Genomic DNA, 27690 nt, shown 5'->3' with positions numbered 1-27690 from the left:
AGTGGTTATCTTCAGTCTGCAAGGTTACCTGCAGTGTCCTGCCTTTCTCTATCCCGTTCTAGACACAGCCTTTCTATACACATAGAAGAAAATGTATTTCCTTCACTCTTAAGGGGAAGTAAACACAAAAAAATCCAGCATGCTGTTGGTCTACAGACAGTCAACAAGTCAGCCGCGCAGAACTTGCCACTTCCATGTCTGAGCATCACGATGACGAACACCACAAAACACACGCATCCCCCAGTGAACATCACCTCTGTGCTCGGGGCTCCTGGAACCGTGTCTGGAGTGTCCCCAGGACACCACAGGTCACACAAACCAGCTGATCTTCCCCAGCAGGAATCCATCCATGCAGGTTTCTGAGGGAGAAGAGGGGATTCTGGCGCTCCCCACAATTTCTCCTTTCCACTCCAAACCGTGTCTTATACCAGCACTCAGGAGGGGAGATCATCTTTGGAGATCTACCCACAGTTTCTGCTCTGGCAGGACCTTCACACACATGGAAAAAGGACGTTCACACCGTGCCCATTCCACTCTGTGCCACTCCGCTCCTCTCCAACTGCAGGCTCTTGAGCACAAAAAGAAGTTCTTGATGATGCTGCTTTTTTTTTTTTTTTTTTGAAGTGTGTGCACCTACACTTATGAGAACCTCAAATTTCTCATTTTCTGTTTTCTTACCAAGCCACCGGAGAGCTGGCTCTCAGTATCCATTGGCTTCCAACAAGAACCCATAGCCTGTTTCCTCCCCCTCCAGAGTTGAGTGTACCATTAATGTCTTTCGAAAATCTGAAAGTCTAGTGGAACAAGACATGCAGAAAACACAAGTTCACCTGAATTTCAGCAAAAAGGCCAAAAGCCTTTTCCACAACATCCCTGTGAGCAGCATTCAATTCCTGACATCTGCAAAGAGATAAATCCATGTGCCACTGTCTCCTTACCATTCATAACAAGGAAGCCAAAGTACATCTAGAGATTTGTGAGATTCAGAAAAACTCCTCAATATTTTTTTTAATTTGATGATAATACAAGACTTGACTTGTTTTAAACACATCAGAAATACTAGACCACTTTTTTCCTCGTCAAGAAATTCTGAGCACTAACGGATTGTGAGCAGAAGTCACTGAAATCAGGGCAAAGGACTTCATTTAGGCTGCTCTAAATATTGTTTTTGTTAGTTATCATCACATACTTAACTCCTGAAAAATACTTTGGACAAAAACTCAGAAAGAGCCACCCTGTCATTTTAGCTGGGAATGATGAAAGCTTAACTGAGAATCACAGAAGCCAAAACCACCATTTTTCAATCTTATAAATTCTTTTCTGTTTACTGTAACAAGAGAGCAAACAGATGTGGCAAGGGAAACAGAATAAGCATACCAGATATTCCAATAACATGCTATTCCATGCTAGTTATTATAATTTACTTTTTTTTTAGAGGACTGAAATACACAAATTCAATCTGGCAAGAAATCCAACTAGGAAATTAAATTAAAAATGGACATATCGAGGTGTTAATTTTATTAAACCACAACTTTCATGTCACAAAGTGGCTGAAGTGGGAAGGAACCTCTTGAGATCTCCTGCTCAGGCAAGAGCATCATATTTCTGAAGCATAAGATGATGTTTTGCCTAATAAATAAAAAAATCAGGATCAAATTATGATTTTTCTTCGCCTAAAGCCAGTGCCTTTGACTAAAACAAGTCCACGGCTATAAAATTATAATATGAAAGAGAAAAGAACACAGAGTTATTGCAAAATGAGTTGCACTGAGCTCCTCCTTCCCCACCCCCCTTACATTACTCATGCTCACAGATGAAAGAATATACCAGTTAACTTTTTAAGGTCACAACTTCTGGAAATGAACAGGACCAAAAGCAAATAAAATCAGGAAGACAGACCTCAGCTGTAAACTCGGAAAGCAGGACTCACTATGCAAAATCAAGACTGAACTCTACAACAGCATTTCTAAGTCATCAGTTTATTGCAGAATGCTTCACTTCTCAGGCCAAATTTCCAATAAGGTACCTTTTCCTCCTACCCCTTTAAAAGACATTTTATAGCTCATCACTAATTACAAATGAGAGAAAAGTGAATTACCGCATTTTTTCACAGGTTATAATGGATGTTCATGGAGCAGGCTGCTTGCTGCTCCACAGAACTATGCCATGTTACCTACCCTAAGAAGAGTCTGATTCAAAAGTAAGTCCTGAAAAATTAATCTCTATTAACGCAGAAATGTAACACAATAAGTGGCTCCTTAAGACTTTGGTTGAGGCCCAGCAAATTATATGTTAATGCTTGTAGGCTGTGCCCTGAGTACACACCACTAGATGCCCCACTGAAACCAGCAGAATAGCTTTGTAAGACCATAAGCGTGCATTTGTTTCCAAGATTAGCATTGTTATGTCAGTCTCGCCTGCTAATTAAACCACTCTCAACTTTCCCTGTCTCTGAAACCGAGTAACTACAGGTTTTAAAAAATAAACACCTTGAAACGGTCTGGGAAAGCTGATGATCTTGGCTGCTTTTGAAAGCTTCTGAGCCATATCTAAGAGAGAGGATTTTCTTTTAAAATATAATTCCGTCACTTCTAAAATCACTTTGGCTGCGAGCAGATGTCCATGCTTTTTGTACAGGCAGCAGAGCCTGGTGAAGATGTTACTATTTTACTGGTGGCTACCAGTCTCTGCTGGCAAAAAAAGAAAGTGTAAATGGTTCAGTGTGGTTTTTCCGACAGAAAGGGAGCAATAAACACCTGGGGATGGTACATCCCAAGTGGTGGTAATAAATGTGAGAACTGTCCTGGCTTCGAATGCAGAACTAGAATTGATTAAATGGTTTTAAAAAACTGAGCTGAAGTGTGTGGCAAATCTTATTTCCAGCTAGAGTCATGCAAAAAAGCTGCAGTTGTAACAAGAGCCTTTGCCAACTTCAGCAAAATTATCAGGAAGAGACAGCAGTTTGCATTGCAGGTCTGTTTTAAAGGCTGAACTCACCAGAACTTGGCACAAACCAAGTTATTTCTGTAATTACTCAGCTTCACTGATAGGCACTGTCTGTGCAGAACTGAGCCTGTGTGGAACTCTAAACACATGTGGTGTATATGTACACAAACAAGCACGGCAGTTCACACTAACTGCTAATTAAACTTTACTGAGCAGTTAAGTAATAAAGATATAATGGATTAAAAAATTGTAAGTTATTTGTTCATTGGAGAAAGCATGAAACAATCTGAAGGCACGCAACAGGTGAAGGTAACACATAATCCAGACTTCTCGCCCTAAAGAGCCAGAGTCCTGTCATAGATTTATGGGTTGGCAGGCCCTGCCCTTGTCACATAAAATAAATACATAAATGCTTCTTCGCATGCTAAATGATGTGCAAAGCACGGCAACGGGCATGCGCTGCAGTGCAAGTCAGCTCTAGAGAAAAATATTTTGTATACGCCGGGCTATATGAAGTTGTTAAATTGCTTCCACCCGTGTTTCTTCAGCACGATTTTCACAAGTGTCCAATTTCATACATCCCTGCGGAAGGTGAGGGGGAGCTGGTGAGAAGCCTGAGCTGGAACGTTAATCCGAAGGGTGACATGTCACGACAGGAGCGTCTTAAGAAGAATGTGCTGCTGTGATCTGCGGGGTGAAACCACAGCCCCACCGATACCCGACTCATCTCCTTCCTCCGCACACACCCTCAGCCAAGGAAAACGCAGGCTCCTTTTCCACTGAATTCAATGGCAGCCTTTTAAGAATATGGTGTGATTAAACCTGGAGATAACTGCATGCTTCTACTGCAAGGTGAACTTGCTGTCAATCCCAACAAAGGGTCAACAGTGAATTCGTAGGCAGCCAGGCCAATGTGACCTGCACCTCAGGTTTTAGTTGTTCCAGGACTTAAAGGGTGCCCTTTTTTAAGCAAAGTGAGCCCTGTTTGCGGATGTATCTCGCTTATATAGATGTAACTTGGCCGTGTTTTAAGTCACATGTACAGGAAGCTGAAAGGACTGTAAAACCCACAGGACATTTTTTTTAACTTGGCAGAAGAGAGCTGCTGTTCTTTTGTAAAAATAAAGCTCTTTAAGTCAGCTATCCCTGTATGTCCTTTCACTTACCACCTGTGGCTTTGACAGTGAAATCAAACCCATGCTCTCCTGTATTAATCAACTCCACACTTACAAGAAAGGTGTTCATGGCCATGAATTACTACTCAAATAAGTGTTGGTATAAAACAACACAAGCTGATTTTTTCCCAGGTGATGCCGGTGGCAAGACAGAGGCTTCCGAGCGAGAATCCCTGTTGGAAACGCTCCTGCCAGCAACTTGCATCTACATACAACATGTTCATCAGGGTATGGGGGCTTGTTCTTTATCATCCATAAACACAACTGCTGTCCTCGCTTCGTGAAGGCAACGATACAACAAAACAAACACAAGGAGAAGTTTGCTCAGCAATGAACAGTTACGGTCCTTCAAAAAAAATGAGGCTCAGACAGGCTCCTTTTCTCTGACTACATCAGCACTTTGCAGAATCTGGATGAACTCTTCACTATTCCCTGTCTTTAGGGGACAGAGTTATTAAGAGACTTTCTAAAAATCAATATGTAACAGTCAAATAAAATACATTTAAGCCATTCCCAGCACTGATGCTTCTAATAGAAAAACAGGCAGAAAAGTCACAAGGCTGTGACACCATTTCAGCAGAACGTGGTGTCCGTGGCAGCCTGTACACCACTCATACAGACTTCACCATTACAAACAGCAGAAGCAAGTGCTAAATTTTAGACCTACAGCTCTTCCTTCAATAGTAAGTCAAATGCACCTTTCTCTCCCTTCAGCAGAAGTCTTAAGAACAAGAAAGAAGGGCTGAAGATTCAAATAAGGAAAAAAATATGGTTTAATACAAATGCAACAAAAATCAACAGCAGGAAAAAGCAAAAAGGCGAACAGTGCATTCGTAATCTTGTTTTCAGTGGGGAGGGTAACTCCTGCAGAACACAGAGCCCCAGCACAGGTCACAGAACTGGAAGAGGTGACAAGAGATGCTGATCCATACAAGTTGGGCTCACTGATTTAACCCCCTGGTTCGTTTTGAACTTTTAAACTCTCTAAATAGACAGGCTCTGGCAATTTCAAAATTATTAGCATCTGTTTTGCCATACATTTCTGTATTTCACTTTTCCTCAAAGTTCAGGAAGAGAAAGGTTACTTCTTGTGTGTCTTCAGTAAACACGAAAGACACAGAGTGCACAAGAAAAACATATAAGTGAATTGCAAATGCCAGCTCATAGTTGTTCTTGATCAAAAATCTCAGAACTGAGGGTGGCCACATTTTCTTTCCATGCAGGAGCCCACCAGCTTGAGCTAAGACCCTAGGGACGAAAAAGAAAAATCAAGCCATGCAAAACCGCAGATTTAAATATAAAAGGCTGAGCCTAATGCAACACTTAAGCTAGATAGTACCTTTGGGGTTTTTTTTTTCCTTAAACATCCTCTGCCCTTTATTAAAAAAAAAAAAAGAAAAAAAAATATTAAAAAACTAACCTGCTTTGAATTTGAATTTGTTATTCTATTTGGTAAAATCCAGGAGTGCAGAGACAGGTATTTATGGATGGCAAGCAACAGGAAGTTATTTAGACTGTACAAGTGCCAAGGCTTTTAATGTTTGTTTAATGTATCTCTTTGTGCTGTTAGTGTCTCAAAATGAGTACAATAGCAAGTTCTGCCAAATTAATTTCCTGAAAAACCGAGGCCACATACAAACAGATTTCTTGCAAGCGTTCCCTGTCCTGTCCAAGTCACAGCTCTAGCATGATCTTCATTTTTCTGACGTAGAAAAGCAGAAGGCTCAGATCTGTCCCTCCTCCTGCCATGAAAGGTGTCAGGATTTTTGCCAGCACAGCCCTGGGCACGGCAGCTCTCCCAGCAGATCCAGGTACAAGCTCCCAGGTTGAACAACAATTTTTTCCTGTGCAAAACAGCATGAGTCAATATTACCTCAATCTCAACTTCCAGCCAGTAAAATGAAGAGGTTTAAAAGATCTGAAGTGGAAGACCAACAAATATTTTGACAGAATATGCCCTAGATGGAAGGGTAATTATTAAGAGTATCACTAAAAATTGAATATTTCAATACCCTGCTATATTCCAGCTGGGCCACCTGATGGACAATGCTCAGTCTTTGAAGAGCTGGAAATGAAACAAAACACTCAAGGAGCAGTTTAAACAGCACTTGATGTCCAAAACTGCTAAAAACGTGCACTGTGTTCACGTATTGGTGCCTCAACAAGTCAGGGCCCCTCTCAGATCCACTTGGCAAACAAGGGAGATTTCGCTGCACCGTCTGAGGAACGCACACATTTTCCTTCAGAAATTTTCTCCTGGAAGTATGAACAGCAGTGGTCACTTAGATTTTGCGTTCAAAGGGAATTAAACCTTTTGGGACTGAGAGGGAATGCAGCATTTCCTGAAGAAAGTGGGGGAGAAAAGTGTTGAAGGAATAAACAGGTTTTTTAGCCAAAGTTGGGCACTGGCCAGAGACACGGTTGAGACTAAAACACTCCAAGGCTTCTAAACCCACTGAGTGCTGCGTTTTATGCTTCTCCACCTGCAGAGCAGCTCCTTATCTTTGTGAACCTCCCCGTCTCCTCCTCTAGTACACACACAGGCAACCCAGAGCTTGACTCACGGCAAATCCTACATGCTTCAAAAGTCAGAGAATTAAATACTGAATTTATTCAATTTATTAGCAGACCCTCCTTTACGTAGCAGACCAGCTTCAAAGGAGGAGTCCAAAATATTTCACAGACCAAAGCTGTCAGAGACATGCATTTACAATGGATGAGTTTCTTGAAGCCAGTTGCCTTGTAAAAGCCTGTTCTTTAGTAATAAGCCCTTTCTGTTCCTTCAGGGACTCCATGGCTACAGCAGAACAGTGTCGTGGAATTTTTTGGAAGATGGTTTGTTTACTATCAGAACCGCTGACAAAGCAGAATCAATAGCAACACTAAGTAATTACTCTAATAGAAATTATTTTCCTCTTCTTTGGTTAGAGCTGGTCCAGAGAGGGGCCATACACATGACCTGAGGGCTGAAGCACCTCTGAAGATTCAAAGCAGACATGAGGAAGAAACTGTTGCCCCTGAGGGTGGTGAGAGCCTGGCCCAGGCTGGCCAGAGAGGTGGTGGATGAACCATCCCTGGAGACATCCCAGGCCAGGCTGGACGGGGCTCTGAGCAACCTGAGCTGGTGAAGATGTCCCTGCTCATGGCAGGGGTGGCACTGGGGGAGCTGGGAAGGTCCCTTCAACACAAACCATCCTGTGATCCTATAACTGCACTGTTCATAATCAAAGCTCTTCAAGCACAAACTCTAGTTTGATTTTTCCCAGGCTCTCACCACTACCTCACTCCTTAGTTCAGGACAACGTGCACATCCTCCACTTTTCCATCACCCTCCAGCTTTTCATTCCTATTATACCTTTCACAACCTGCAGGACAAAAAAAAAATCCTAACAGATATATTTATGGGCCAGCTGTTTTAATGTATAATCACAATCACATAACTTGCAGAGAACCATATTTTTGTCACTGCCATCAAACAACTCATGCTGTCAAATGATGGTAAAAGGTAACAATATACAATATAAGAGATACAGACTATACTTTTCCAAGTAGAAGCTGCTCTTCCAGTTTCCTGTAGCTCAGTTTTTCTGCTAGTTACGCAAGTTATGTTACATTTATATAACCAGTTCAGGGGGAAAAAAAAAAAAAGATAATTATTCTAGCCAGCCTGTCTGAACTTTTATAAGCCCTTGAGCATGAAGAGAATGTCAGGACCTGTTCCTTAAAAATCCACCTGTGCTCAACAGGCCAGGAAATTCAAACCACTAAATCGCACTTCCGTTCTTTCCCCCTCCCATTTGAATCGAGAGAAACTGCAACCAGTTTGCCCAAGAGAACCATCATCAACTTATTTTTCCAGTAACCTAGTGCTTTTTAGCATTGTTTCAGTTTTTTGGAAGGTCTAGTGAATGGGAAAACAAGTACTAGACAGGGTACCTAAAGCGCTGCTAGAGGCATTGAGTGAGTGAGCAGAATAATCCCCCTGCACCCCAATCTGTCACTTCGTGTACTGTACAGAAACTACAGCAGTAGACAGAACTAACAATTTAGCTGCCAAACACCCCAAAATGCTGTTCTTTTGAGATTCCACTTTTCTTCTTGATGAGGTTCAAGTGCATTTGTCTCAGAACTGAGAAGGGTCAGCCCATGAAAAGCTTTCTCTGCAAAAGGCAGCCTGAGTATTAACTGCCTGAATCACGTGCTGAGCTGTAAAAGCCATTTTCTATCAATTTGGCAAGTGTTTGCCATTACCAATACCTGAAATCTAATTGCATTTTAAGTGCTTTAGCAATCTAAAGCAACTCTGAGTGTATTTACGGGAATAATGCTTGATCTTTAAGAAAATGTAATATTGCCTGTTTATTGTCCAGAAGAAAACATTTTATCATTTTTAACTGCTGTTGGACATGAGACAAGTCAGGAACTAAGGCCCAACTCAGTATTCCCTCCATAAACTGGCATCTCAGTGTTCTCCTAACAATCCTTTTCACATCTAAATAAAAACAAACCTTTAAGACTGGTTCGTATGTGCAAACGCTATAACCTCTCAAATCAATTCAAACACCTTTATATTTATGTAAACACAGGGCAGCTCCTTTCTGTGCAGTTCATGCCCAACAGAGTGTAGAGACCCGAGAGTTCTCCATTTGGGTTTGTTGCTGTATTTTGAACTTCTCTTCCTCACACCAAGTCAGGCAGCAGCATGATTCCAAGAAACCTGAGGCCAGTTCTGCAGGTGAAAAGGGTATTTCAACTCTTTTGAGGGAAGATGGGGAGGTACGCAGTAGGAAAAAGGCTAAATCCTCCTGTCTGAAACAGCAGGCATCACTGTCCGGATACTGCCTACGAAAACGGAAAGATTTTTCCCCTCTACACAAAAAAGGGAAGCTAGTTTCTGTGAATTCAGTCTTTCATTTGCAAGACTGTGAACTACTACAGAAATGTCGATCGAAATTTACTGAGTTGGTATCACTTATTTTTCAAACAAAGAGCCCTGGATTAGTTCCAGCCCCCCAAGAGGTAAGGTAAAAGAATTAAAATAACTTTAAATTGCAGACTCTGTTTGACTAAGAAAAAAAATTAGTTTAAAAGGTGTCTTGATTTTACCCACCAAGTCTGTTCAGCGACTGTTCAGGAACACTTCAGCTTTTTGTTTTGCAACTGATATAGGTTTGCTTTCCAAAGTTTTGCTCCAGATCTTACTTCTCATTTGTTTTGTTGTTTGTTTTTTTTTTTTTTTTTTTTTTTTAACTAAACTGATTGAACAAACAAGTCAATTTGGACATACAGAAACAGCATATTCCTGAACAGTTTGAGATTTACGGAATCTACCTCTCAGAAAAGGCCACATTCATTCTGAAAGATTTTTTGCAGTGCAGAGACTTCCAGGAGTTCACAAACCTAAAGTTATTCCAGTTCTGTGTTTAGATTCTTGAGCAAATTTAAACCCACTTGCCTTGGCTTTTCACAAGTTTTTCACCCAACCTTTCACAAAGGTCAAATGTTTGCAGTTTTGCTCTGTCCGAGCACAGTATATTCTCTGTTTCACTGGGCTTTGGAACAAACGGCTTGCAGATCCTTAGATAAGCCAGATATTTAAGGAGAAGAGAAGCACTAAAAATGTATTGACAAAAACACTTGTAAAACCTGCCTGTGGCTGCTTTTAACTTTTAACTCTGCAAATGATGGCAAGAGCCTGTTTGCTTAAACGTGAGCAGCATGTCCTCAACTGGCTGTGTTTCAAAGCACCTGTCTTGGTGTCACCCAGCACAAACCCCGATCAAGGTGCAACTTCCTGTGTGTTTTAAAAACAAGTCCTGGAGGAAATGCCTACCAGGCCCCATATATGGTCAAAACTGAACTTAATACTGAGCTTCAGCAGACACAAATAAAATTCTCAGCTCAAGAATAAAATTGCAGAGAGTTACGACCAAGAGTTAAACTGGGCTAATTGGAGTTGCATTTAAACACTGACGCAATTTTGAATTATTTCCATTCCCCTCAAAAATAAAAAACAAACTTGCACTGCATTTATCTGCACTGTTCTCTATGCCTCAAAATATATCCCTCCCATCCCTAATTGCCCCAGCTTCACCAGCATCACCCCATCCTTCTCCTAAACTGTTCAACTGAGACGGGTCCCCCTCTCCTGCCACACCGAGCGACTGACATGTCCTCCTGCCAACAACCTACATGGTCAGTACCAGGTCAACGTGCTTCACACTTTGGTGTCCTGGTGCTCCTCACACATGAACTTTCTCTAAGTATTTTGAGAACCCCAACTGACAGCAATTGACAGCAATTTTTTTTCACACACAGAGAAAAAGCAAATTACATTTTTAGGTGTCTGGAGAAAGTGGAAATTAGGCGCAACTTGCCAAGGGCCCTGCTCCACATCCCTGCTTGTCCTTTGGGTGACAGACACCCGCCCAACAGGTGACCTGGCTGTCAGCATCCTGGGGGAAGGGAGCACCTACAGAGGGGGCTGAAAGGTGTCCCGAGTGTGTCTATCCCCAACAGAGGAACCGATGCCAGACTGACAGCTGGACCCCGTCCGTTTTTCCAAGCCCTGAATTTGCACAGACGCACAAGGCAGCAGCATCTTCACAGCAGCTCCACTTGCAGAGAAGCCTGAGGACTCCCAGGAGCTCACGGGGGTCCGAGCTCACTCACGAGCACCTGCGTATTTTTTACATTTCACCCATGTCCACCACCAGCGGGCAGAACCGAAGTTATTTCATTCTGGTTCCTCCTCAGCACCAGGGCCAGGCCTGCCCCGCCGCCGCTCGCCGAAACGTGGCCCTGAAAACCCGCTCCGAGCCTGGCAGCCCGCGGACTCGTCCCCCGCCGCTCCCCGGGCCCTCTGTGCTGACGGGAGCCCTACACCCCTGCGTCGGGCCCGCCCGCCGCGCTGAGCCCGGGAAACCCCCGCGCCGCCTCCGCGCCCGGCACCGGCGGCCATCTCGGGAGCGCCTCTCACGGAAGCGCCCGCCGCCCGCACCGCCCTCCCGGCTCCCCTCGGCCCAGGGCCCGGCCAGGGGGCCGCAGAAACCCCCTCCAGCCCCACTCACCGCTTCCGTCGCGCCTCGCCGGGGCGAATGAGAGGCGATCGCGGGGCGGCCGTGCCGCTCAGCCGCAGCCCCGCGGGGCTGGGGGGCGCGAGGCTCGGCCCGACCCGGCCCGGTGGCGAGGAGACCGCAGCCCGCGGGTCGCAGCAGCGGCAGGGCGGCGGTCCCGGCACGGCGGCAGCGGCGTCCACCCGCGGAGCATGCGCAGGGCCGGGCCCGCCCGGGGGTGGTGCCTGGCGGGGGCCGCCTCCCGCCGGCCGCGCTGAGGAGGCGGTCTCGCCGCTGGGCTCCGGTAGCGGGGCTGGGAGGCAGCTGCTGAGGGGACTTGCCGGCCCACGCGAGGCAGAAGGCCGGTCAGGCCCTCAGGGGCCGCCGAGCATAGAATCACAGAGTCATTTTAGTTGGAAGAAACCTTCAGGATCATCGAGTCCAACCGTAACCTAACCCAACTCTAGCACTGAACTATGTCCCTAAGAATCTCATCTCCGCATCCATTCAACCTCTCCAGGCATGGTGACTCCACCACTGCCCTGGGCAGCCTGTTCCAATGCCCCACAGCCCTTTGGGGAAGAAATTGTTCCCCAGATCCAACCTCAACCTCCCCTGGTGCAACTTGAGGCCGTTTCTTCTGGTCCTGGCGCTTGTTCCTTGGGAGCAGAGCCTGACCCCCCCTGGCTCCAACCTCCTTTCAGGCAGTTCAGAGATCAGAAGGTCTCCCCTCAGCTCCTGTTCTCCAGCTGAACCCCCCAGGTCCCTCAGCCGCTCCCATCACACTTGTGCTCCAGCCCCTCACCAGCTCCATTGCCTCCTCTGCACTTCCTCTAGTATCTCAATGTCCTTCTTATGATGAGGGGCCCAAAACTGAACACAGGATTCAAGGTGTGGCCTCACCAGCGCCCAGTACAGTGGCACAATCACTTCCCTAGCCCTGCTGGCCATGCTGTTCCTGATACAAGCCAGGATGCTCATGGCCTTTTTGGCCACGTGGGCACACACTGGTTCATGTTCAGCCATCTGCCACCAGCACCCCCAGATCCCGTTCTGCACACCCCTGCCCAGGCCACAGTGTGCACAGGGAGAAGGGAGCTCAAAATGGATCTGCCTCCTGGCTTTAGCGGGGGCGGTGGGACCCAGCCCAACACCCAGGGGATTGACAGCAGGTGCTTAAAAAATGCCCGTCACCCAACATGAATTTTGGGACCTCTTGGACGGTGCTGGATTTAGGGAGTTTTCTTGGCCACCCCAGCGATGAGGCCACCGCTGACACCACAGAGATCCAGCGTCTGCAGCGGTGCAGGCACAACTACCCCTGTATTTGTAGCATTTTTAAAAAACATACAGCCCTATCTCTAGCCTGACACAGATGTCAATAAACCAGCGTAAACGACTTGCGTGTTTTACAGCAAAATGAGGAGAGACACATAATTCCCCCGGCTAGAAAATAAATGGGTTTCTTCACTGTAGTTTCGAACTTTTCTTGAAGCCACAGGAAACAGCACAAGTGGAAGTAACATAAGTAAGCAAATGATTCAGTTCAATGAAATGATTCCCCGCTTCCCACACATACACACGTATTTGGCATTTTCTTCTGAAGAAAAGCCAATCTGCTGCTGCCTTCTGGGGGAATTGCCCTAGCAGCCAAATTAGTCATTAAAAAAACGTGCCCCCTTTCAACATAATAGTAGTTTCATGTAATTCAGACTAATCAAAGCACACTGATAACATTTTTTTTGTCAAGGTCTTCTCAGGCACAGTTCAAGGGTGTGCAAGACCCTTTGCTGTTATGAGGTGTTTATAGAGTTTACACCGAAACAGGTCCCAGCTCATCTGCCTCGTGCCTCAGTGATCCTGAGTTTTGAACCTATTCTCCAGGAAACCAACCCAAAGCTTTTCATCTCCTGCATGGGAGATGGGGGCTGATAGTGTGGGAGTGCATGTGTCTGCATCTCCAGGTGGCTGGACTTTACAAACTAATGACAGATAATCACTGATTTTTTTCTCCCCCTCTCCCAAGAGGCCACAAGCCAGCCCTTCCCCACCTATTTCCACAGCTGTCAGGGAACCAGCAGAGTGTAATTCGGATGTTTTTGCACCGCATTCACCTTTTTCCCCAGCCGTGTGGCACCACTGGATCTCGATTAACCACATGCTGTGGCTGCATGGGAAAACACAGGAGTCTCACCCCATTTCCATCACTCTGGTAATCTTAACTCAGGTTAGAAAAGAGCCTGAGGCTGGAAGGAGAGGGAACAAACCCTGCAAATGTGTGTGGCTGACAAGCCTGACACTTTCTTGCTCTGGTGTTCACTGTCCTCCGGGAAGTGCCTGCAGAGGCTGTGCTTCCACTGATGATCTTTCATCCTTGCTGGCCCTTTCCATGGCTTTGCCTTTATCATGACACAATCAGTTTTTCTTGGTGGGTTGTCATGCCCAATAACACACCAGCTCTTTGTTATTTATGCTTTACAGGCAGGGCGCATTTCCCAGCACAGCAACTGATATTGCTAATGTCCTTAAACCCTGAAGCTCAGACCTGCAAATCAAAGCAAAGCCGAGGAGGTGGCCATGACAGAAGGATTGCATAAGGGGCTTATCCTGGGACTGCCCGTGGCTGCCACGGCTCAGAAGAGACCAGCTTCACCTCTGCCTCCATCTAATCAGTGCCCAGACCCTGTCCAGGAATGACCCAGGCTCCCAAAGGCCATGTCCTTCAGCCAGAATTAAATTATCACGTGCTCACACACCTCACTTTGAAAAATGGGATTGGGTTCCTATGGCACTTACAGGCTCACAGAAATTGTGTGTTCGGTCTCCTAGTCCTGCCTGCAATGCGAGATTTTTGCTTTTTCTCCTTAATTTCAGAACACTGGTGTCTGCTGATTTCTGTTCTGTGAGATCTAACTGGGATGAAATCAGTCTGCTTCTAAAAATTACTGCAAGAACTATGTTAATGACAGGGGAGGATTTCCAACGTATCCCCAAAATGGTTTGCTCTTGCCACAACATACCATCCTAGGGAAAGTATATTATTTTGCATTAAAACCTTTAAAGTAGTTTTCTGTAAGGAATTAATCAGATGGATTTGTAGCTGAGCTTGTCCTCTTGCTTACAAACAGGCAGGTGAAGAGCTGCAGAATAGACCTGTGATACAAAATAACTTTTTCTTACCGCTCTAAGAACTGGGGTGCAGTGACAGGTTGGAAGAATTATTTTGTATCTTACATCCTTCTTTATTTTGCAACTTCCAGGACATACTGATATCCTCCACACAGGAACTAGCAAAATAAAGACGACTAGACTTGGCTGTCTTTGTATTTGTGAATTAAAAATCAAACTAAATTCAAATAAATTGTCTCTTGTAGCCTTCTGTAAAAAAGGGGTAAGGATGGGTGCACAAATTATCCCTTACCTGCCTTTGCTGCAGTTTGGTTTTCAAGCTTCCACAAGCCAAATTCCACCTTTGCCTCTGAAATGATGATGTTTCACACTACTTTAAACAGTGAAAAAGCTTAGAAAGCTTTTTTTTTCCATGACAATTCAAGCTACAGTAAGGGGCCCTATGTACGGTAAAGTGCTTTAAATCACCAATGCTGTCAGCTTGGGATTGACTGGACCTCTACAGAAATGTGATTTAACACTATCTAAGTGGTTTCGGTTTGTCATCGATTTGTTCCCGGCAGTATTTCTGGAGCCTGGTTCTTCTCATACGTCCTAGCGAAAAGCAGCAGGACGTAATGAAGTCACAGGCACTGTGTAATGGGTAAAATGGGCCGCCAACTTGCAATGTCAGCAATTCTTGAAACAGTATTAGAAAGTATACTGAGAATAATGCTCTGCTTTTATGCGCTTATGCAGAGTGTCAGGCTATGTTCAGCGCTGCTCAAATTGGATTTTTTTTTTTCCCCAAAACACTCTTCCATTTTTATCTCCAGGGAAAATAAGTGGAAGTTACAAAGGAGAGCAAGTTGAGCTTTTTCCCTCAAGATCGACAAAACCAATCTTTTCACTTATTGTTTTGAATGCAGGGAGCAGAAGCAGTTCTGAGCAGGACAGATGCTGGGTTTGGTTCACCCTGCAGCCAGAGCCAGGACAGGGGACCTGGAGGAGCAGGAGGAGCAGGAGGAGCAGGAGGAGCAGGAGGAGCAGGAGGAGCAGGAGGAGCAGGAGAACCAGGCTACGGGGCAGCACAGAGCTGCCCCAGGTGAAGATCATCACACAACAACCACCTTCAGTGCTCCAAACCACCTGTTGGTGCCCACCAGCTGGGTGTTGTGGATGAATTCACCCTGCACTCTCCTCCCTGACGTGTCTCCTCATCGGTGAAGTGGATGGCACTGCACACCATCCCCATGCAACATTTCAGAGACCGCGAGGCCCCCAGACGCTGCAGCCACGGGGTGGGACTTGCCACAGGAGCTGTACAAATAGATCTCCTAAGTGCACAAGTTCTTTCATCTGATCTGTCACTGAATTTATCTTAAACTTCCTGTGCTCTCATAACATACGCGAAGCTGTGTTTCTAACACTGTTTTCAGAGGGCTCTGTCTCTGCTTGGAAAAGCAAGTGAGAGAATTTATTTTGAGACATATGGAATGTGTGAATTGCTTCTTCATAATTACTTCTAACTATGGTGCTCAACCCTGGTTTTTTTTTAGGCTAAGTGAGGTTTCTAATAATACCTGTTTGGGGAAGGAGAGGTACTTCATAGTACTTCACATCTGTAGTCCAAATTTACTTTGCAAAAAAAAACCTATTACATTTTGTCCATCCAAAGCAGTGTGTGTTGTGAGGGTGCTGTGGCAGCCGCTGCCAGAGGCCAAGCTGCGGGGGATTTCCTGCACAGGGCTGGGCGAGCTGGCAGAGCGCGGCTGAGAGCTGTGAGCTCCATTTCCCCACTTCCCTGGCCAGGGGGCTGGAGTTCACTCACTTTGCTCCAAGCTCCGGAGTGTGGAGATGCTGCTGCCATGTCTCAGTCCTGTATCAGATGTGTTCCTGTTGCTGCTTGCCTTCATAACCCATTTTTTCCCATTGCAAGAATTATTTGCATTTTTTTTTCCAGATTTCTCTGCTGGAAAACATACCTTATGTTCACTCATTGTGAAGCAGAAACTGGGTTTGTGCAAAGAGCTGTAGAGTAGCTGCAAAGGATGGAGTTACACCAGTCACACTAGTGCCCATGGTAGCTGGCACACGGCAACCAGTGCAGCCTCAATCTGCTTTGTTGTCTCAGCCATCACTGCTCTGAAATGTCATGGAGCAGTGTGGTGGTGGTGGTCATTGTGGTCATCATGGTGCTGGCGATGGTGGTGGCCAGCTCCAAATCCCACTTCTGATTCCCCCTCCACTGAAGCCAGACTCCATCAGTGAGCACCTTTTTATTGTGCTTCCAGGAAGCTGAGAAAAATACTCTAAGACACATCAACATTGCCCAGAACCTCACATACATTTTCTGCAGCTCATGTACTTTCCAGCCTGGCTGTCTCCAGAAGGATGAGTTTGGTGCTGGCACAGTTCACAGGTACCGGCTTGCTGCCTGCCATCCACCCTGCTACACCCAGACACACTTACATACTAGCTCCATATATATAAATATATATATATACAACCCAGAGAAAGCTATATGTGCAACAATCAGGTTTTATAAGGGCAAGTCTAGCACTAACTGGAACTGGAGGTGGATCTACTGGTGGGGAAGGACAAAAGAGAGAAGTGACCTCAACCAGAGCAATGATTAAATGTTTTGGGGTTGGAAATGCCACATTTGTCACATACAAAAAAATGACACACAACATTGATTCACGTTCCTCATGGTTTGCAGATTGCAGAGCTTGTTTACATGGCTGGGGACATTTCTCAGATCAGTGTCCAGCATCCCAGACCAGGTGCTCCTGGCTCTTTCAGAAGAATCCATGTAACCTGGAGCACGCAGCATTTCTAAAATCTTTAATGAATTGCTAGCAGCCAGGATACAAAACCTTGCTTGCACAAGTTCCAAAGCACATTCTGTTGCTGTTATTTTACTCTTGTCTACTTTTGAAAGCTGAATTTCCTTGGTCTATGTTATAAAGCAGCATTTTTATGTGGCGTTTGCCACGTTCTCCCTCTGTCGAATACAGAATTAAGGCCATGTTTTGAGGAAGGTTGTTGCTCGTAACAGCACAAAGGGTTCAGAAATACACGCGTGATGGCAAACAAGCTCCAAATCTGGAGAAATGTGGACTTTTTCCCAAGCCCATTAAAGATGAGCAATATCACCATCAGGAGCTCAGTGCCCCATGTTTTGTCTCTGTCCTGCCATGCTGCTCAACCATGTGCGCTGGGGACATTTCATTCCATGAAACCTATGGAGGTGAAAAGCAGCGTAGGATTTTTCTCTCATTTTATATAACTCTGGTTTTCCTCATTTCCTCTTAAGTGAAAGCAGCTGTATTTCAAGCAATTGTTCTAAAAGGCTGTGGTGTGTTTCCTTTAACTTGTCTGAGTTAAAGGGGTGAAAAAGTGAAAAATCCTCAGACTAAAAAGGAACTAAATAGTCACTGTGTAGCTCTAATAATTTTCACCCACTGCGGATTGAGATCAAAATGAGTTTTCCTTTAACGGGCATGCAAATGCAACTGCAGCAGCATGTCACATTTACATCCAAAATTAATTAGGCTTCATTAGCAACAAGCCTCTGGAAATTTTAATTTCCAGAGTGCCCTGGAGCAGTGCATTTCAAACCGAACGCAGCGAGGCTTTGGATGCTGGACGTGTGGCATCACATGCTGCCTTGAGACAATGTTGTTCTGCACCAGGTAGAAATTTTTCTAAAAAACACATGTAACTTTTTTTAATCACTCTGGGAACATGAAGATAACATGTTTAAGAAAGTGGTTTGTTTATGAAATACACCAATCCAGCAGGTAACCCCAGGCACAGCCTCTCTCGCTGTGCTTCCATGGGAAAGGTCCCAACTCCTCCTCATCCATGTCCCTCTGGAACAATCACATCTGCTCGGGTGCTCCAAAGCACTGACCCTAAGAGGCATCTGTGCATTCATCTTTTTGCTTGTTTTTATTAAAGTCATGCTCTCTTTATTTAAAAAAAAAAAAAAAAGGCAGGAGGTAAGCCTCTCAGTTATAGGAAGGAGTTACCCATGTAACTTCAGGGTAACCATTAAAACCTGGATCTTCAGACCTGTTCCTGAGCTCACCTACTTCCCTACCAGCCCCTTCTCCAGAGCTCTTTGCCACAAGCTCTTTGCTACTACTCAACCAAACCTGCCTGTGCTGGTTCTGCTCTTGTGTGCACAGCCCTTGAACTTTCCACCACCACCAGCCCCAGGTTGGTCCCAGCGGCAAGGACAAGACCCATGGATGGTGTCTTCTTGGGTGGAACAAGATGATGGTGTTGGGATGGGGTCCACAGCTCTGTTGTCCATCCGCCAACACCTCAAAAGGAATAATTTTCTCTCTCACTGACTTATTTTTAGGCAGGAAGAACCTGAAGCTTGTGCAAATGTTCAAGCACACGTCTCTCCTGAATTATTCAGTGTGCTTTGCCTGTTTCTGGAGTTAATTCAAATGGAGGGCAGTCAATAGCAAGCTCTCGCCTTCACTGTAGGGAGGAGGCAGCACACTGGCAGAGGGAGCGTTGAGCACCACCTGCCTTCTCCACCCCTCCAGCCCCCTGACCAGAGCACCACATCTTAATGTAAGGAGACCAGTGTCCACACAGCACTGGGGACTGACATCCTGGGCTGTTTGAGGCTGCGCTGCCTGATTTCAGAAGATCCAGGGAGCCACCCAAACCATGAGCTGCTTCCCTCCTGAGCAGCGTCACACCTGTTTTTTCCTCTGCTTTCTGCTACACTTGAAGGAGGCTTTTTCCAGTGTCAGATGCACATCCCTGTGTATCAAAAAGCCCAGATTAAGTGCAGCTCTCGTACTCCGAAGTCAATGAGGAGCTTGAGATTGGGACCCATGATCTGCAGTGCAGGTTTGCGCCACAGCCCTTTGGAGTGAACAGGGGTTGTTCCTCTGGCTTCAGCAGTATTTGGTCCCAGAGAGCTTGAACATTAGCCCAACATAAATGCATGATCTGGTGTAGGAGTATATTAATCCACACATAGAATCATGGAATCATTTTGGATAGAAAAGACCTTTTAGATCATTGAGTCCAACTGTTACCCCACCCCTGGCACTGACCCATGTCCCTGAGAGCCTCATCTCCACGTCTGTTCAACCCCTCCAAGGATGGTGACTCCACCACTGCCCTGGGCAGCCTGTTCCAATGCCCAACAACCCTTTGGGGAAGAAATTGTTCCCAACATTCAACCTCCCCTGGCGCAACTTGAGGCCATTTCCTCTGGTCCTGGCGCTTGTTCCTTGGGAGCAGAGTCCGACCCCCCCTGGCTCCAACCTCCTTTCAGGCAGTTCAGAGACCAGAAGGTCTCCCCTCAGCTCCTGTTCTCCAGGCTGAACCCCCCAGGTCCCTCAGCCGCTCCCATCACCCTTGTGCTCCATAGATCCATGGCCCTCTCCTGCTCCTCTGAAATGTTATGAAGAGCAAACTATGTACCAAGTTGCACAATCCTGACCTTATTATCTGCCTGGATACAGAAATGATAGCAATAACTTAGATACTCTACCACACTGAAACACTCAGTTCCTGATGAGTATTTTTGTCCCCAATCAGACATCAATTAAAGTCACAGTTTCCCTTTGTGAATCAAGCTACTGACAAAAAACACAAGGTTAGAAGATATCTTCAAAACGTGAGATACAGTCAGAAATATTTTATGCAGAAAGGAAGAATGATCTTGTCATCTTCTGTTCACACAGTACTCTTGGGGACTATGTTTCCCAGTAAAAGGCACATGGAATTGCTGTTACTCAACAGCATTTGCACAGAGCGGAAAAGGACCCTCACCTGACAACAGGAGTGAGAACACAAACCATAATCACGCACTCCACTGAGAACAGCTGGAGCAGGAATGTAGCTCCAAGACATAGATCTGATTTTACTTCAAGAAAGCAAAAATAACACCACAGTTGAGTTGAGCATATTTGTAATGAGTGAATAGTGTTGAATTATTGTTAAGCTCACAAAATTTTGCAGGCAAGGTGCTCTAACTGAGCAATTTTTGGAGCTGGCATGCCAAGAAGATGCTTCTGCATCCGAAGAAAAAATAACGCTGCATGGCTGAGCTGGTGACATTTCCGACCACACAAACAGACTTCAACACAGTCTACATCAACTTGTCTTTTTCATTCTACTTTGTCCAGCATCTCCAGGTTCACATTCAGAAATTGCTTACCCTGACCTAAAACCAAGTTACATTCTGGTACATGGAATATTTGCACCTATCTGGACATTACAATTAGGCTACTTGATTTGTAAAGAAGTTTAATGAAGAAGGCCTGGATTACTGTTCAAGGCGAAGTGCTCTGTGCTAGCCAGAGATGACTTGAATGAACAGTAATTAAAACACAATTCGATTCATATGGGGCACTGCTGGACTTGGAAACAACGACTGCATACTTGAAACTCCATTGGGAAGGATTCTTTTTATTTTAGTACAATTAAGCCAAGGCTTTTTGATACTGAGGCTTCATGCTGAACAGTAACAGAAGTCACATTCTTAAAAGAAATGTATGCTGGGGAAAGGCAACATGTTCACCTGGTTTCAAGGCTGAGTGCTTGCAGACAATGGATGTCTTTGATCCCGCGGTTGTCAGAAGCCGAGAGTGGCTGGCCAGCTTGCTCAGAGCAGAGACTTCGACCCTTAAAAGGCTCATTTGTGGACGAGAGCCAGGAGCAGGACAGCCGTTCCTGTCTGCAGCCTCGCAGCGCCGAGATGTTGCAGGAGCAGAACTGCTGCTCTTCTCATGCAAAATGTGGGTGGGAAGGCGACAGCCTCCAGATGGGAAAAGGGACTTTCCTGCTGAAACGGCCTGAGAACCACTGGGTTAGAACTAATCCATCTGGAATGACAGCTGAGACGTGTCACAAAGAAACTGCCTTGCCTTGGGATCAAACCCATAAATTAGAGAAAGTTTTATCAGAAAACTGATGGTCCTCAGAGACCGTATTTTTGAGCAGAAAGTGATGCGATGTATCATTGTATGCATGTTGTTTACATCTTGCTTTAATACGGTTCATAGGAGGAAGTGCTCCACTGCCAAAAAAAGACTTGATAGTTTCATTGTTTGTATGTAGCAATATTTAGATATAGCAAACCCAATATTTATAACAAGTCTGTCCCATTACTGTATCAGTAGGAAGCTACAGGAAAAAGAGATGGACTCTATGTCCGCTGAGCTCGAGAGGGAGATAAAGGCTCCCAGTAAATCTGATGGCAGAGGTGTTGTTTTCAGGCACTGACAACGCTGCAGTTCCTGTCCCATGCCAGAGCTCGAAGCTGTACTTGTAACAGGAAACGAGAATCACAAGCTGAAGCCAGAGGCACATGTCATTTGAACAGGCTCTTTGCTCTCTCTCAGCAGAACGTGACATGTCCTGCAGCACACAGTGAGCAGTTTTGATGCACGTCCCACCAAATGACCCAGGTTGGTCATTCACCCTCAAACCTGACCCAGGGTTTGGTAGGTGAGGGACTTTATTCCTTGGACCTGGTCCATAACAAACCTTCTATCTGGCTCTGAGCACTTATTTCCCATAGGAAGGAAGAGAACTTTTTGGTTTTTAGTCCAAGTCAGAATCCTGACTGTACTCATCAGAGAACACCCAAAGCTGTCCTTGAGGCAGCACCGGGAGAACCTGGGTGCACATCCCACTCCTTCCAGCTCCAAACTCCACTGGTCACCTGCCTTTCACCCAGGAAAGAAGAGACATGTTCCCAGAACACCTGCTGGCTCCTAAAACAACAGAAATAGCTAAAAAGAGATCAAACCCAGCCCTGGCCAGCCTGCAAGCTTACGAACGCTCACACCCCCAAGATCCCACAGCCCTTCTTGCCTCCCGTCCATCCTGCAACCAAAATGTGGCACGGCACACGAGGGAGGAACGCTGGTGTCCAGGGATGGCTGCTGAAACACAGGCAGTGACCACCTCTGCTTTTTGGGGTTAGGGTATTCCTGCCCAGGTCAAGGGCTGCCTGCAGGCTTCAGAAAGAGGCAGAGAGGAAGCTGAGGGTTGACTCTGTTCAGATTTTAATCTATCTAGAACTTAAACTCTTGGTAGCAGGATGTCTTTTTTATCATTTGCAGAGTTTCTAGTACAATAGAGTCCTCCTCCAGAAACGGACTCAAGCGACTATCATAACACTAGTAATAATTTCCCCCCATTTAAATGACGCATGCTGGCAAAATGTTCCACCATGGCTGTACAGCACCAACCTCATCTGGGCCAACAGACATTGCCAGCAGCACAGTCTGGCAGAAACAGCTTCCAGTGAAGAAGACTGGAACAACAACATCAACCATGCAACTGCCATCTCGGAGCAGAGTGCTGGTTGAATCCGTCCCCATCCTCTCCCCAGAGCAGTGAACAGCAGCCGGGGCTGCACAGGGAAGCACAGGGCAAGGCCCTGGACAGTCATGAACCATCCAGTCCAGAAGGAAGAGTTTTCTAAGCACCGCAAGGTTAATGACCACACTTAGCGTGGTATCAAGAATGAACTGTGACCTCTGGCAACTGATGCATCAGCCTCCAGCCTCCACAGGCTGAGGACCACGTACTTCCTTGGGGGAGATGGGGCAGGGAGGGTAGGGCTCACGGGAACAGGCACTGCACTAACATATCTGCACGTCTCTGCTTATTTTTATCAAAAAACCCCTCGGATTTCACACTCCTCAACACAACCTGGCCCGCGGGGCCCCTCTGCTGTCGTGTCCCAGCACTGCAGGACACATAAACCCTCAGCCTTCTACCACCATTGAATTCACATGGCACAAAAAACAGCCAGCAGCTGCAGCCAAGAGCAGGTTCCATGAAAACCTCCTCCTTTCTAGGTATTTCGATGACACTGCTAGAGAAACTACCCGGGAAATCTGCAGTTTCCCACTCACTGGGGCAAAGAAGACCCAAACAAACCCTGTACCAGCTGCATCAACAACCCACCTCATGGGCAAAATAACCCATCCCACCATCTATTTCCAGATATTGAGACATATAGAAAATGACTTAAGAGACCAATTAGCCAAGACTGACATTTTTAACTAGAATTATTTTTAAAAGCACCAAAACAGGGCTTTGTTTTCTGTGCAGCTAGTCATTTCTGTCTGTGCTGGTACCAAGTATTACCTGTTGACCCGCCCCCCACCCTTTAATACTTTGCCATGCTGCACAGAAATCTGCTTTCTGAACCGTTTTTGAAGATTTCCAAAGCACAGCATTTCTAGATCTTCCAAGGCAAAACACTCAACAGGCGAACTTTAAATAAAGCATAGTATTTTATTCAAATAAAACCTTTGACTTCTATGCAAAGGGGTGCATTTTAAACAAGTACACTCCACTCCAGCAGGACACCGTGCTGTACGTCCGTCAGTCCGCAGGGCCCCGTGAAGCTCAGATGGCTGCCATCCTTCAGTTATCACAGTACTGTACCTTTACAAGAGACAGCATCAGCACTGTGATAACTGAGCCAGGGCAGCCTGTCAGTCAGCGCAGCCCCTCTGCAACACCGCCCAGCCAGTGTGTCCTCCGTATCCGCATCCCCTTACGCATCCCAAAAAAACCCGTGTCACCCCAAGGGATGCCCAGCTGAAAGGCTCAGGAGAGTTTAACAGAAGCGAGGTTTCAGTCCAGAAAATTATCCAGATGATTAGTGCTATCTTAATGACCATGGTGGCTTCTGCAAAGCATTTAAGTAGTAGGTTCTTCCGGCCAAACACTGGATTTAACAGAGAAAAGGTAACTAACCACTCTACAGAACCACTAGAGAGAACAGGGCTACACCCCCTCTCCCTGTTAAATTTACCGGAGATAGAAAAAAGCATTTGGTTTATGCTACTCAAGTATTGAATGTCACGAAGCAGACAGTCAGTGGGCAGAATGGCAGAGAGCCAGGGCAGTTACCAGAGCTACGCTGGCGGCAGTGGAGGAGCAGGATCGCTCACAGCGTGAGTACAAGAGCAGCACCACACCGTGACTGCGCCGCACGCTGCACCGAGCCCGCCGGGCGCTGGGGTTTTACGCACACAGCTGGGCTCCATCGGAGTTTGTCACACATGATTCCAGGGCCGGATTCGCCAGCCAATGGCTTGGAGGGGAGCAGCACTCAACGCAAGTGACGCAGCCTGAAGGTGCCTCAAGGATGCAGCTGGCATTTTTAGGTCATAGGATCCAAATGTGAAATAAACAACACTGCAAACTACTTAAATTATAAGCTTATATCAACATATATTTTACCCTCTTCCTTTTTTTTCCTTAAAAACAGGCATTGCTGAAAAGATCATGGAACTATTTCCACACCCCCCCCCCAACTTACCCTCTGGTTAAGGGAATGAAATACACTGAGTTCTGAAGTTAATTTAAAAAACACAACAGTTTTACATTGTAAAAGTTAATGTGTTATTAAGTTTCTATAGAAAGTTAATTTATGATGTCGACAGACTTCACCAGTACAAGTTGCTCTCACGTTTCTAACATGAGGAAGCCGAAACTCCAAAAGCAGTTTAACACTCCGACAAACTTACCTGGAAAACAGCATGTCCTGAGATGTTATGGAGACTGTTTTTTAAGAGAGAAATACGTAACACTCAGCTGGATCCAGCTATTAACATGGTGCCTTACAAGTTTTTAACTCAAGAGGGCAATGGAGAGACAAATATGAAATAGCTGAGAAGCACGCAGTGTAAAAAAAAAGTATTTGTACATTTTAAAACAAACTACAAACATAAATTACACAAAAAGGGGACAGTCAACAGATTATGCAATACTGACATAGCATGACTTAAACATATATCCCGAAACCTGCAGATTTACCACCATTTATAGATTAATCCTTAAAGAATCTGCTGTTGCTAGAAAAAAAAATCCCACACAAAACACTTGGTAAAAAATATTAATAAATTCTGTGAACACAATGGTCACTTCTGAAAAGGAAGGAAACTGCTTAACTAACGAACCACTTGCTCTCACTTTGAGGCGTTTTCACGCCACCATTACCATTCCAGTAGAAAGATTCTACAGATTTCAGTAGAGTGGCATCACTGTAGGATGGGGAATCCTACATTTCACAGGCTGTAGCGATGAGAGAAGAATTGCTGGTTTCTAATTCAAGTATGCCTTGACCCCCGCTTAAAGATTTTATTCCGTGCCCCAACGATTACTGTTACACTATTTAAAGGGAGCAGACACCCACAGAGGTGAACACCCCCTTCCCGGCACCCTCTGCCACAAATACCGAGTTACACACATATCCTAAGGGCTGATGCCATTTTCTCCAGAGAGGATCTAGCTCTTACTCCAGTGCAAATATGATTTGTTTCTTCGCATCTAACACACACACACCGATTTTTGCTTTGGTTCAGTCAGACTAAAGACACAATGATGCAAAAAGACGAAGTGGGGTCCCTATTATCATCTGAAGAACCCCCTTTTTAGGCAAAACCCACATTTGTTTTGCAGTATAATACACATTTTTTGCTCACGGTATTGCTAAGGTATTGCCTATTTCCATACACTTTTTAAAAGCCCTAGTTTCCAGCACTTGCTGCCAGTTCTTGCATTTAGAAGCCTTTTACATGCGTCTGGCTGGTTTTTAAACTCCTCTTCCACCTCCTGTCCCTTTGGGGCTGGTGATTCTACATATTTTTCACTCAGTTTCCTACAAACCGTGACTCCCTCAGCATCACTCGGCCGGGATCCCCGCTGTGCCCTGCCCGCAGCCCATCCCTACGTACAGGACAAGATTTTTCCAGCCCCACACGCCGCTCTGCCCATCTATAGAGAAACCTGGCGGGGTGCACAGGGAGCAAACCTGATCTCCATCTCGGTTAGTGCGGTATTAACAAAAAACCTACAGAGGAAAGAAAACAAACAGCAAGTTATGAGGATCCAACAGCGCGATGAGCAATCATACGGGTGCGATATGGGGACAGAGCGAGTGTGTGAGGAGGGACGGGCCCCCGGCCCCACAGCTGCTCCCTCCCAACTTTCCCCCGCGGTTCGTTACCTGAGCCCGGGGGCGGGCGCGCCAGGAGCCACCGCCGGCCAACGGTCCGCTCAGAGCCTGCCCGCCCCCCTCAAGGATGGAGTCACCCGGGGAAGGGCCCCGCTCCCCCGGCCGGGCCCCGCCCGCCTCCACACCGCCCGGAAAATAATAGTGCGCAACGGGGGAGCGCCGCGCCCCGGCCCCACCGCCCGCCCGCCCCGCGGCTCCGCGCTCCCCCCTCCTCCCGCCGGCGGGCGGCGCGGGGCCGGGCCGGGCCGGACCGGACCCACCTGCGGGCGCGGCGGCCGGAGGGGCCGGGGGCGACATGACGCAGCACGGGCGGGCGGCGTGAGGGCCGCCATCTTGCCGTGTTTATGGCAGCGCCGCGCGGCCATGTGACGGGCGCTTCCGGGGGCGGGGGGACACGCACACGGACACGGGGACGCGCCGCGGGGACGCGGGCGTGGGCGCTCGGGGACACACGCACGGGTGGAATCGCGCTTTTGCACGGCAGCGGGCGCGCACGCACCCGTGGGGCCGCAGCCCGCGGGGAGTCCCGGGAGGGGTCTCGTTGGTGGCGCGGGGTCACGCGTGCACTCACACGGCGGTGTTCCCGGTCCTGTCGCCACCAGCCTCGAGCCGCCCGTGAAGATGGCAGGCTGTGCGTGTGCACACTGCATTTGCACGCGGCGCACTTACAGCTCGGGAGTGGTGTTTGCACGCTGTGTATGTACAGGTGGTGCATTTTCCAGACTGCATTTGCACGTTGTGCATTAATGAGTTGTGCGGTTTTTTTTCAGACTGCATTTGCACGCCGTATATTTGCAGATTGTGCATCTTCTTGCACGCTGTGCATGTACAGGCTGTGCATTCTTTTCGGACTGCTTTCGCACAGCGTGTATTCGCACGCTGGGCATTTCTCAGCCCGCATTTGTGCGTTAGCAGGGTGGCTGTTTCCAAGCTGCACGTCTCCAGACTGCGTCTGCACACGGTGCGTTTGCAGCCTGTGCGTTCCCCACCTGTGTTCCCTGCCGCTGTGCTCGCAGCTGCGGCCGCAGCCCCCCGTGAGCACCCGGACTCTGTGCGAGCACAGCTATGGGCGCTTGGGTTCACCACACCCCCCTCGCACCCAGCGTGGTGGCCGTGCGGGACGCGTGGTGGCCGTGCGGGACGTGCACCGGTCGCCCAAAGTGCTGCCGGTACCGCCGGCTCTTTCTGTACAACCCTCAGCCCGGCCTCCGGGCCCCCCCGCCGCATCCCCTCCCTCGTCGGGGACCCCGGGGGCCGGGCAGAGCCGCCCCGTGCGGCGGGGGCCCCGTCGGGCTGCGGGACTACAAGTCCCAGGGTGCCGCGGCCCGAGGGGGCGGGCGGCGCTGCCTGCCGGTGCCCCCCCCCCCCCACC

The 27690-nt window shown here is 47.0% G+C and overlaps 1 protein-coding gene across 1 annotated transcript in view; it reads right to left on the bottom strand.

The window, feature by feature from the left end:
- Nucleotides 1-11394, bottom strand: part of JAK1 (Janus kinase 1) — a 56526-nt gene extending 45132 nt beyond the window's left edge. Inside the window, exon 1 of the mRNA XM_065071991.1 lies at nucleotides 11192-11394. The gene's annotated coding sequence lies outside the window, so the exon portion shown is untranslated. The remainder of the gene's footprint in view (nucleotides 1-11191) is intronic.
- Nucleotides 11395-27690: the final 16296 nt, after the last annotated feature.

This window comes from Columba livia, chromosome 8, assembly GCF_036013475.1.
Source record: "Columba livia isolate bColLiv1 breed racing homer chromosome 8, bColLiv1.pat.W.v2, whole genome shotgun sequence".
NCBI lineage: Eukaryota > Metazoa > Chordata > Aves > Columbiformes > Columbidae > Columba > Columba livia.
The sequence above is the reverse complement of the archived record's forward strand: the minus strand, read 5'-3'. Positions and strand labels throughout refer to the sequence as shown.